The sequence below is a fragment of the Achroia grisella genome, unplaced genomic scaffold, assembly GCF_030625045.1.
Source record: "Achroia grisella isolate CSIRO2021 unplaced genomic scaffold, CSIRO_AGI_Agris_v1 utg109, whole genome shotgun sequence".
NCBI classification, from domain to species: Eukaryota; Metazoa; Arthropoda; class Insecta; order Lepidoptera; family Pyralidae; genus Achroia; species Achroia grisella.
Genome location: NW_026712573.1, coordinates 8,566,355 through 8,580,186, shown reverse-complemented (window position 1 = coordinate 8,580,186; position 13,832 = coordinate 8,566,355). Strand labels below are relative to the sequence as shown.

Genomic DNA, 13,832 nt, shown 5'->3' with positions numbered 1-13,832 from the left:
GGTCAAAATAGTAGATAGATACTAAATATTGTCGCGAGTATGGACGTACACGAAAGTTATCTCTAGCCTCAAAAGAAGCACATAAATAGATAATGTATAAATATTTATGTATAAGTGAGTAACAGTCCTAACGCAAAAGCATATAGTACTAAGTTTCCTTTAAGATCAAGTTATGGTCTGTTATAGATTATGCTGTAAGCTAACGACAGCCGCAGTGGGGACCTTGTTAAGAGTGTTCTGCATAATTATAGCTCTAGGTTAGATTTTCGGGCTAGACACTTTTTGTAATTATATTAACTTATCTTACCAAAGTCGCCGGTAAGACTTTGCCTACTTTTTATACGATATTACATTCGATAATTTATAATCAACTTTGTGATATTATCTATTCTTACATAAAATTTAATTAAGATCCATTCAACAGTTTAATCGTGAAAAGGTAAAAAATATATGGACAGAGACATACACACTTTCGCATTTAATAAAATGGTAACTTTTGTTTTACATTGCCTGCTGATTTTTTTCTATACAGAAACTTGTATTTTTGCTATTTAGGTGTATTTGGTTGCTAAAAACCATAAATCTTAAATATACACATATGTCAATTCACTTACTTATTGGTATCCTTGAAGTCTTCCCAAATTGCAACAAAAATCACCCAAATTTAGAGGTAACATCCAAAATCTGGTATCACTGGTCACAACTCTATCTGCACCACACTCAACATTCAGACTTTGCATTTTTTATAGAATTAAATACTTAAAGGAGTGCATATTAAAAAGGTACGGTATGTAAGATTAGATAACAAAATAGTCCAGGTCAGCATTTTTGCTCCTTCCTTCGAGAGTAACAATTCCATCTCATGAATTTCAATGAGGCTGACTCTAAGCGACGCCGCCGGTTATATTTTTCCTCATCACACTAAATACTATGTGATTTTACAAACTTTTCTGTAAGAATTTTAGAATTAATTTCTAGATTTTTTTTAAATATTTACAAATACCTATCTATATATTATCCGTTATATTTTTTCAGCTGTTGCTGTGATTTTTATCACTTATCACCTGACACCTATATGAATACATAGTTTGATTTAACTTAATCATATGAAAATGTATTTAAAATTAATTGGGTTATTTGGACTAATGTAAAGTGTAAGTTTATTTAAAAGTAACTGTTTTATTGTCATCAGTTTATAAACAAAAGTTATACGAGTACAAAGTGATATAAATGTATAACTATTTTAAGTGATAACCACACAGAAATCAGTTAAGCAGAGTCAAAATCAGACAAAATTCTTGTGCTTTTATTTATTCTTTTGAATACACAATAAATTATAGATTTTGATATTATTACACTTTTTAGTTTTAGTTTTACTAATAAGTTATTGTATTTATAACAGAAATAATACATTGAATAATCATAAAACATGTTTAGAAAAATACACATTGCGTCATATTGTCGTAAATACATGAAATCGTGCTCAAACAGAGATCAGGGAAGGTAGGGATACGACATATATTCGCAGTAGCATCGCTTCAGGATATCCTGGTGCCGTTGACTGATTTGTCAAAGGAGCTAACACGGCACGTGATGCCCTCAAGATAGTTCGAAGGCGGGGTGTGGCGGGAAAGTATTGGTTATAAAGGTTGATTTTTTATTTAGAACAAATTAAAGAATATATATTAATATTTTAATATATAATATTCTTGTATATGTAGTTATCACCTTATAAATGGCTGACCGTTTGTATGAAATTTTGTATGTATATTTCAGGTTCCTGGATGATTTAAAAACACAATTGGCCCTATAAGTATTCATAATTACATATTAATTATATAACTATTATATTTTATTGTTATTTAATCTGGCTCTTAGTTTATCGAACCTCGAATTAAGATAGTGTATAGTGTATAGCTTTTTGTGCATAGAATAGAATATTGAAATAAATCTAGAAAGATGTATTGTGTGCCCACTATATGTACTGATCTACTATTAGATAAAAAAATATACGTAAAATCTTAACGTAATGTTTACTATTGTAATAAAAATTATATTATGTTTGTAGTTATATAGATGTATTAACACATACAATAAAAACTCTGTAACATTGTGTTGCTAACATCGTAAGTTAGCAACACAATGGTACAGATTTTTTGTTTCTAATAATGTTGATACAATATTTATAAAGAACTTAATGATTACTCTTTCTTAGTATTAGGACTATGAAAAAAACAACTCAAAAAGTATTGGTTATATTTTAATAAAATTTATTTTTAATGTTAATAGAAGCTAGGGTACGTATAGCTTTCAAATAAGAAAAAAAACAGAGGAATAGAAAGAACTTCTTCCTTTTTTAAACTCGGTTGAAAATCTGCTCAGTTTATGTTCAACCTTTATAGCGTTTTCATGTTTACAGGTGTGAACGTATTGTAGAGAGACTGAAGTGGGAAATAAAGTCAAAACGATACCTCCAGGATTTAACTGAATGAAACAGGTAAATAATAAGAATTTTTGATTAAACAGACATCACCGAGTCGACAACGACTGTTTTATTTCATTGCCCGTTACATATATAGCATTTGAAAGGTATCCGTCACTTATTATAACGTTTTACTTAATATATCAAAAGGAGACTATACAAACTGGGATGGCATGATGACACATTTATTTCTGCATCTATGCCTGAGCGGTAGAAATAGCTTCCTTTCTATATATTAACGGATGACTATGGAGGAGTATTACCTAGTGCACTAACATATACGCTGGTGGGGCACTAGTAGAGGATGGTAGACAGACATATTAAGTCAGGTCAGTAGTTTCTGGTGAATTCCATCTTAGTGAATTCACCAGTAATTGACCATAGTGGTTTTCAGCGTAAGTTCTAAGTTTTCTGTTTCTAATATTATACTGCCTCTATGCCTTGTTAGTTCGTTGTTTGTGTTAGTTATACTGGTATGTAAAAATAGTTTAAAGGACGATGACTAAAGTGTCCTCACTACACTTGTAAACAAGTATATTTGTAGTTATTTTTACTTGTTTAAACGAATTAAATTACTAAGTCGATTACATATTATTATTTGCATTAAAATTCTTAGCAGTTTCCGATGTAGAATTTTATGTAAAATTCCTTGTAAGTTATAATTTTCTATATAATTCATTGCAAGATACAATATTGTGTATAATTACACATCAATGTTAAGTGAAATTGAAAATAAATTTAATTAAAAAATAAATTCCAAGTTGATAATTGTAATTTCATAATCGTATGTATGTATTATGGAAATACATATTATATTTAAAATATTTTTATTACATATATATATATAGGAATATTTTTTTATAAATGTAAATACATTGCCTTTATGTATAAAATACAATATAAAGCTTTTGTATGTTGTGTGTGTATTATTATTGTAAAGAACAAATAGATTGATATACATTATGTTCCTTTTCAAAACTATACAATGGTTTGTGTTATTGCTCACTGGATCATAAAAGAAGGAAATTACATAGAGGGCGTCGACAAACGACTAAACAATTTTTTTATCTAATTAGACTCGTAAACACGACGACTACCCACCTTTCAGGTATGCTCACATGTCTCAAGCGTCCATAGGCTACGGTAACCATTTACTATCACATGAACTGTATGCTCATTTAGCACCATCGTGGAATAAAAATAGAACCTAATAGTAAGCTATAATCGTCACTTATATAAATGAACAACACTATGGACATCACGTGACACCTGTGATATATTCATGCGTTGCCATTCCAACAGACTAAGATGTCATGCATCTTATCCTGTAAATAGTCTGCATAATCTGACTCTACAACCTTTTAAATAGCTGAGACTAAGGTAGTTACAGAGAGGCCCTTTTACTGTCTCTGGTTAATATTTCATCATATACGAGTTTGTAAAGTAACGTTCGTCTCAAACTATTAAAATAGTATAATACCGTCTTGATATTCAAATAAGTACCAAGTTGTGACTATTTTTTCTCGTTTAGGTGGCATCATGTAACTTTTAGTTCCAAAGTACTTTGTGATGGGAGACCAACACAATGTTCTACTTAAACTTCATTTCTTTTAAACCGTGTATATTTCAACTAGTTTAAAATACGTCTTAACTTTTGATGCAAAAGCGTTGGAAATATTCAGTTGCTGATAGTAGTTTAGAGGAGTTGACAGAGGTCAGCTATTCTATAAACTTTAACTACTTACTTGAATAATATCTAAAAAGAGTCTACAAAGAGGAATGGCAGACCATGTCTTCTTATAAGGACAATTATTAAAAAAGGTTTATTCATTAGCCTTATAAGGAACATGGCCTTCTATTTATAACTTGACAATAAAGAAGCTAACGGTAAGTTGTGTTTCGATTGTAGTGTGAGATATAATATAGATATAATATAATATATCAAGATATAATCAGATATAAGACACCTTAAACCTCCGAAATGGCATTTCAAAAGTGATATTGCGGGCGTCACAGGATAACGTGATATACTCGTGCGTAGCATTTGCTATTCATGTATCTAGGCGTCTATGATACTATTTAATATCGATGGGGTCATCTGCATACCATTCCACTTCCGTAAGAAAAAAAGACGAATGATGATATTTATAGTTTATTTTTCAATTTTTATATATAAATAAATACAATACAAAAAGTGTATAACAAAAACTAAAATTGCATGTTTCGCGCAATAAAATAGGTACAGGTATAAGAGCTCTTTGAGAAAAAACGCCGAGACGCTGAGAGGTTCCACGCCACTCAACGTCCTACAAGGAGTCATATTCAGACAGGTTCAAGAAGGTAGCGCTGCTGGTGTTACCATCCTATATTTTTTGTTTTCTATTTAGTAAACATTCAATATACTTGGCATAGTCCTTAAGAAGTCTAAACATCAGAAATAACACGAGCATCATGCTGCTTATCATTGCTGTGGATTAGCTAAAAAAAAGAAGTGAATTTGCGGGTAACAAAAGTTAATACAAACATAAAATAAATTTTATATGTATCCAAAATAGCTTGAATGAAACTAATGGAATGTATGACTGCTAGAAATGACAAGTAGTGTAATTGATATTAATGAAACTAAAATAGGGAGAATAATAAGTAAGCCGGTGGATATTGGTGCCCATCGCAGGAGAAGTGGCCGGTGTCCGTCGCTGATCCGCAGCACCGCCCCCGCAACCCGCGTTATTGGTGGGTAGACAAATTGTCCTGACTTACTGTGTGTGTGGGTACACATAGCCAAAAGTAAAGAATGTTTATACTTTAAACGTTATAGATTTTCTTTAATTAGAAATAAATAAAATTAAAATGTAATTTAATAAACACCAATTGTAACCCACAGTTGATAGTAATGATAACAATTATACATCGCGTTACCTCGTGATATTAATCCTTTGTTGACTTTTCAGAAAGATGTCCTTATTGATTATCCTGTGATTGCGCTACCTAATCACACCCTACAACCGAAACAAAAACTACAGCTTAGACAGCAAACTGCTTGACTTATCGCAGATGTCTTTTTATAATCTACGTCTGGGTATAAAAAATCGCCTCAATGATGTAGATTAATAAAGTTAAGAGAGTTCGAATATATCACAATACATGTATATAATTATTATACCTTAGATTGGTGTAGCTCAATAACGATTTAATTCAATAAATATTCAAATTGATTGTTCGCCTTCAAACCTACTGTTTATTTGTATATATATACAGTGAATCTCAGTTTTCTGGGAAACGGGAGCACTCGCAATCCCGCGTTTTCCACTTGACCTGAAACCCAACAGGTGACGTTTCGGATAAACTCCCTTTTAAAATTCATGAGGCAAAATTGTCGATATTGCATCTACAATGATATTACCAGCGTACTACCAGCCATTAGACGCGCTTATATTCTGCGATGGGTGCTTTTAAATTTCAATTTGAAGACATTTAAGCTCTACTGTCGCTGTAGTAATAAAAGTAAATTAATTTTTATCATAATTATGCAGAAAGTTTCTGAAAATAAAACTCTATTTTAAAATTAATCCTGGATTTATCATAGTGATACATAGATAATAATATTATATTTTGGAATATAATATAAGGAATTGTATTTCTGAGTGAAGACGAATATAGAATGTCTCTCTGACTTACTATCTATCGATTTGTTCTAGTGATACCGATGGTTGGTAACGTTTATGTTAAATTTCATTATTATTTCTTTAAATTCCGTTAAGACCTATAGTTAGACGTAGACATACAGACAGAGAGACACAATTTCGCATTTATTACATTAGTATAAATTCCAGGTCATAATCAGATTCTGGCATATATAGTATGTAGATAACCTCAATTATTCAAGGCAGCCAATCTTCATTACAGTGGATTAGAAGTGCTATTACTGTCTCAGCTAACTCTGGCTAATCAAAACACATGAGCTTATTATAATACGCTCGTACTGACAATATTTATCATTTCATTATAATTCTATGTATTTATTTACTCCAGACGTTTCAATGTCAGTACTAATATTTTAATAACGTATCTGTCTGTCTGAATGTACGTTATTTATTTGTGACTAAACGGATGTCGATATACGTATTTTTACGAATAGAATAAGATTTCCAAAATCTTTAATCAAACCGATTTATTTAAATTATAATGTAATTGCAAGGGTATGTATATAATACTCTTATTTTGCAAACTTTATATTATCCAACACTACAACTTTATTAAACGGAGATAAAAGATTGAAATGTCTTAAAAAAAACTCTTTACAAAAATAATTTTGTAGAAAAAAATCTAACTTAAAATTCATAGACCTGACAATATTATCTGATTGAACAAAGATTGAGTGCGTAGTCTTTTCTATGTTGATTGTCGCATGCCTAATCTTTTTTAATGTAGGTATATTTACTTAGAACAACATTTATTTAAGAGAGCAACGCGCAAGTTTCTTGCTTATTCGTCTTGTGATGAATCTATGTTCCGAATGAGTGGTAGAATAAAAAAAAATGTGACTATTCAATAGCGTACTGCGCCGAATCCAAATATTAGGATAAAGGAAAGGCACTGAGTAAAAATACGGGTAGTATTTTTACTCAGTGCCTTACAAGCACTATCTATTTTAAATATGTGTATACGAATATACAAATATACCATTGTATTTATAAAATTAAGTACATTATTAAAAATTTTACTCAAACAATATAAGACATGTGAAATAAAATTTACAAACTCATTTGTAATTCATTATACAAATTTACAAGTAAATGTTAATTTACATACCATACCCTAGATGATTGTTACTATGTGATATAATCTTATCTGTATTGTTACTAACCTAAACCATACTGTATAAATATAATAAAATAGACGTGCCATTATATCCATGAACGTTCGTTAATGTGGGAACCAATCATAGAAAAAAAATAATGAAATACAAAAAAGCCTATAAGCCTGCCTACGAGTTTCTAGAGGGCTCCTATGAAGTATCAAGTTTGAATGTTCACTTAATATTGTTTTCCCATGCAAAAGGTTACCTTCCGTTTTACTTAGTTTAAGTTTCTTATTCCTTTTTCACGTAGGTATTAATAAAATACGGTTGATGAGTCGGTCCTTCTTTTATCCTTACTAATATTATAAATGCGAAAGTAACTCTGCCTGTCAGTCTGTTTGTTTCGATTTCATGACAAAATTACTAGACCGATTTAAATAAAATTTGTAAAAATAAAAGTCTAAACCCTGAGAAAGTACATAGGCTACTTTTAAATACGAAAAAAAGGTTGTAAGCGATTGAAAAGGGAGATAAAAGGTTATTAATATAAATAAGATTCAGTTTTAGGAAGGAATGCTTAGGTTAACCACTACTAATAACCAATGCTTAGGTTGTCATCTGGGAAGAGTTTGTATCCGAAAAGGAAAAGTGAAATTTTGAGTATAAATTATTCTGGCAATAGTTTCAATTTGTCTCTTTATTGTATTTGTTAAAGTTCTAATAAGATATACTGAAATAATGAAACTACTCAACAAATTTAATTATAAATTTTGTTATCTACTAGTATCTACTTGCTACATTATAAAATAATAATAATTCAAGATAATACAGAGAGCGCCATCTAGACCTAAGTAAACCAAAGTTTGTCTTATAGATCTAGTACCAATAACTGATATAAATACGTAGATTTTTTGCAAATATAAACAACAACCAAATTAAACATCCAGAGTCACACAAACAATTATATTCACGAATACAAATATTTGAACTGTATGAGGAATTGAACTCGAGACTAAAGAAAGACGATGTGCTAAACCACAATACCACAGAGGCTAAAGGTCAAAAATATATAATAATATTTGATAACGTTAAGAAATATACACAAATGAATTAATTTGTAAATATAATAATCTCTGGTCTTTGACATTAAAATTAAACTAACATAATAGAGTTGAAGCGTTTGCCTGTATGTTTTGATGAAAGCCCTGATGGAATCAGGAATGAAAGGATTCAATTTGAAAAATTATTTTATTGTTAATAACTTATTTATCAAAGAAATCTATAGGCTGTTAACGTTGTGTTATTATGTACATATTTATAAAAAAAATATTATATCTATAAGTTGCCTAGTAGTCATAACACAAGGTCTGCTTTACTTGGGACTAAATGGCACTTTGTGAATTGTCCTGAATTATAATTATTATAATTATATCAGACTCAGATGGAGTTGCGCGAGAAAGCTAGTTAAATGTAAAATAACAAGAAGTCAGTGACTTTACAACACGTGTGAAATTGAAAAAAAAAACGTAATACATTCTATTATGATTTGTTAACAATATCTCATTTGATAGGCGAGTATATTATTACTAATGTGAAAGGCAGTATATATATATACAGCAATATAGACAAAAGACATCATTTACGTAAATATTCGTTAATTTTGGAGACTGTATTAAGTTATAATTTCTGTACTAAAAGATTTCTGATTCTTGCGATACAAGCCTGATTAGATTGAGTTTAGTGCTTGTTAGGGATTGTTGTTAAAACATTTTACCTGTATTCATTAATGTAAAAGTGTCCAATAAATAAATAAGTATGACGACCACTACTAACTACTTCCTTGATCCCCTTCCTGAGATTAAACAAGCTGCAAGGAAATTATTTAATTTAGATCCAGAAGAAAAACTACAAGAATCACTTAATATAATTGAAGAATGGATAAAAAACAAGACCACTTTATTAAGAAAGACTTTGGTAAGTAGTTTAATTAATCGAGTATAAAAGAATCAAATAGAGTAATTTACTTCTCCATTTTATTTCTAACTTCTTTTTTTCTAACAGTCGAATCTATTAACAGAATTTACATCAAAAAGATTTCCTACGTACTTACGCCTAATGCCGAATGCATTGGAGACACAATGTTGTTTAGGCATTTCGCAAGAAAATGATAATTTAATGAAGCTGTTTTATTTTTTATTTTATTCATTCTAAATGTAATTCAAGTCCTTTATAAATAGTTATATAGTACCCAAAACAAACGCTTATTTTTTGTCAATTATTCCCTTCTTGTCATATCTTATCATCTATAATAGTTGAGTTCTATGAAAGTCAGATGCGGTTCCGTTGTTAGGATTGGGAAAAAGCGCCCTCGCAAACTTGTAAAACAATTAGTAATTTTCTCTAGGTTCAAATTTTATATTAATTTATATTGAAACCTATATATTGACAATAAAAAAGTCATCTACCTGTAGCATGGTCTATATGTTAGTTGATTGCATGAACATAAAAAAAATCAGTTGTTTTGTCCCTCTAAAATTTTACAGATGTTAGTTTATACGCAAATAAAATAATCAGCTGCTGTAATGCGGTGGAATACCCGTTAGCTGAGAGTAACAATTTAGTCTTGGATAATAATAGACCCTAAGTTTAGACACAACATAAGTTTAAAGTAAATTTCGGTTCTTGTCTAGGAAACTTAGTTTAATAGATAACTCATTATGTTCTGCGATAGCAAGATGATGCTGTACAAAATTTAGAAGGCACTATTAAGTTGGTTTTGCTCTTAATGACCATCCATAGAACGCTTAAAGAAAATGTTTGTCCCATTTAATATTAAATCAATACTACATATAATAAAAATTATAATGTTTTTCACCACAGCTGACTATCACTAAGCTACATAATGTAAACTATCTTAACTGTTTTATAAGTTTTCGATAGGAAGGAAATTAGTCACCATAACCTGTTGCTGGGTCACGGGCTAGTAATGGTAGAACGGTGCAACTTCGTCTTCGTCTCATTTTTTCCATTTTTGCAACGTTCTTTGTTAAATGGGCTATTTTACACTAAAATAATGATCAAAATCATCAAAATCAGTAGTACCGGGCATTACCCCGAACATCCAAACACAAACCTTACACCTTTATAATGTTAGTATAAACTACAAGCAGCTTACTCAACTACCATCACTTGATTAACAAAAGATCGTGACGTACATAACTCACAGTATTTGTATCTTATTTACTACTAGCTGTAACCGCGACTTCGTCCGCGTGCAATTTAACTTTATTTTTCTAAAATAAAAGTACATAGTAGTAACTTAGGCAAGTTACTCCTCAAAATCGGTCTAGCCATTACAGAGATTAGCGGGAACAAACAGACCGACAGACAGACATACAAAAATTGTAAAAAATGTTATTTTAATATTACAAACAGATACTCCAATTTTATTTATATGTCTAGATAAAATTATTCGTGTTAATATCCAGATAACTACAATATTGAAATAAGTACTTTCTAAATATATATTGTTATTTTATAGATAAAGATTACTTAGAAAGACTGCTAATAACAAATAAAGGATTAATTGAGAGAGTAAAAAGAGTACTTGACAAGACATGCACATTGAAAACATTAAATCCAGAGTTCTTCGGGCCATTCAACGTTAGAGAATTTAATGACTTGGAATCGATGTAAGTATATAACAGATATAATAACAATTATAAAACCTTGTGTTGGGGGGATGGGGATTGTTAGTAATGTGGACTAATGATCCCATTGCTAGCAATGTACCATGTTAGGTCGACCTCCACGCGGTTCCCCCTGGAAACCATTGTGATAAATTCCCGGTGAATTTGCCACGTTGGGCTAACTGATCTGATTTCATGTTCATCCTATCTTCCTCCACTGGTGTCCCTCCAGCGTAAACCATTAGCGCAAGCGGGTGCACCATTCCATTATTATCCTCTAAAAAGAACCTTGTGTTTATATGTGAAAACATGTATTGTTTCAAATAAAATCAAATTAATAGACAGGACAATAGTAAATAATATATTTGGCATAATAATAGTTACGGATAAGTTTTGCTAGGTACTTCTGCGTTTGTAATTAGATGTTTCTTTTTCAGAACTGACGCCGTTATGCCTACACTTACTCCCGATTATTATCGCATTATTCTTATAAATTTTCATACTATACCACATAGTTCTGTTTTCCTTAATATGTACAGAAAAAATATTATTGTAAGTATAAAATACACATTATTCACACTATTTATTTTATGTTATTATTATTATTTACCTTTTACTCTCGTTATCTTATATTTTCTTTTGTTAAGTGCATAATACACTATCTATTATACTAAGTTGTATATTAACTGTATTTTATGAAATTATAAGTTTCTTAATTTTTCGCTCCGGAAGAACTTCTTACACGCGTTATACGCTTAGGTCGTTCTCAAGTTATGCAGATATATACAATATACAGAAAAAATAACCATTGAAATTTTACATATTGGTTAGGTCTATTTTTCGCTGTATATGATACAATAAATGGAATCCCTATAATAATTTTTTATGTATCCATATTTCTACCCGTTTTATTAAATTCTACTCTAAAACGAGACTGTACAAAACTTGTACAGTTTGTACGAATTTTATGATTAAAAAGCTTTTTATGTTTTAGACTTGGCAGTCGTTTCTTAAATACGATGTTGCTGTTGGTGGTATACTTATTTTAGATGGAAGATCAAAAGATGTAGCTAAGAATTTAGCAAATTGTACGTACAATTTGCACAGCGTTTCATTGTATTAGCGATACGGGTATGTGTAATGTATTTTTTTTTCATAATTGTATTTGAATATTGTTTCAACTTATTACTGACGCGTCCCCCGGCTTCGCACGTCATATCAAATAAATAGTGTGTGAGACAGTTAGACGAAAACTACCAACAAACAAACTGTTTTTCGTGCTTAGTTAGTAAGCATGAAAAACAGAAAATACTGCGTATTAATGCTAATTTTCTAATATTCCTGTCAATGACTGGATATTCTTCGAGAACCTCACATGTTCTGAGACCATAAGCTCCTTATTTTCTGATTAGTTCAGGCGTTTAGATGCAAAGAGGTAACAAATAAACAGACAGCCGTAGTTTAAAATATTTGATATCGCTATGGATAACTGATGTTTACTTTCAGGACAGTTACGGTACAAGGTTTAAGGGTATACACATATTAGCACAATCAGTGATGGTAGAGGCATTACTACTTGTTGCTAAGAGCGTATTAACCGCAAAACTATTGAGTCGCGTGCAGTTCCATCAGACTCTAGAATCTCTACATGAGGCAGTTCCTAAAGATTGTCTACCTAGTGATTATGGCGGTAAACATTTATCTCTGCCAGAATTACATGGTATGTATAAATGTTGTTTTTTTATGTGACTTGAAAGAGCGAACTATCTATACATCTATATAAATACACACTAACTGTGATCGCGGTTACATCCGCATAAAATTTTAAGTCTATGTCTTATTCTGATGTATATGATACGCTATATTACTGTAAAGTTTCATCAATATCCGTTCAGTTGTTTTTGCATAAAAGAGTAGTTTATTACTCCATTAATCCATCCATACACACAAACTTTCGCGTTTGAGATATTAGTAAGATTATATGGACAGTACAATACACTTCTCATATTTATATATATAATATAATATTTATTGCATTACCATTTAGGACTAATAAGTCATGCAACTGTCACCTGTAATTCTATTGCCTATACTTACCGTACTACCGAATACCGAAACACATTTTACAAAGAAAGCTGCTTGGCATCTGAAATTATCGACTAATAAATTTAATAGTAACACTGGTTTTTATTATTACTTTCAATTAGAAAACTCTTTGTATTTTATAATTTATAAATTATTATTCCTTTTTTTCTATAAATCTGTGTTACCTATTAATTATTGTAGTTGCTTTGCGAATATATTTCGTTTTTTTTCAGTATTTTCTATTATCACAGGTGTAATGAAATATTTATTCTCCCTTATTATGTTTTTCAGAAAAATGGATAGATTTCATTTCTACAGACGAACATATAGAATACATAAAGAAATTGAGTGAAGCCAAAATTGACGAGTCACGGAGACCAATAGTACAATTCAATGATGAATATTTGGGCATACCGGGAAGTTTTAGGAATATGGTTGTGGATTAGTTCTATGAAAAATATGGGTATCTAACGGTGCCTATATGGATAAATAATATAAAAATATAGGCCAGTCATTATTATTTCCAATAGGTGTCAGTAATGATTATTTTATTAAACAAACTGCGGTGAGAACTTATATTATTATTTGTAAACTAGTTTTTGAGAAAATGATATCTAAATATTTTAATACATCTATAGTTTCAGAACACTATTCGTACTTACACATTACTTGGTAGTGCATTTCGCGTGCTTGCCGACTCACAAACCCAATTTTTTTTTAATTTTATACTAACATTATATAAAAATTGCAAAGTAATTCATATAGTACGAAATAT

The 13,832-nt window shown here is 30.4% G+C and overlaps 1 pseudogene; it reads left to right on the top strand.

The window, feature by feature from the left end:
* Positions 1 to 9,098: 9,098 nt before the first annotated feature.
* LOC131844055 (uncharacterized) lies at positions 9,099 to 13,503 on the top strand (annotated as a pseudogene).
* Positions 13,504 to 13,832: the final 329 nt, after the last annotated feature.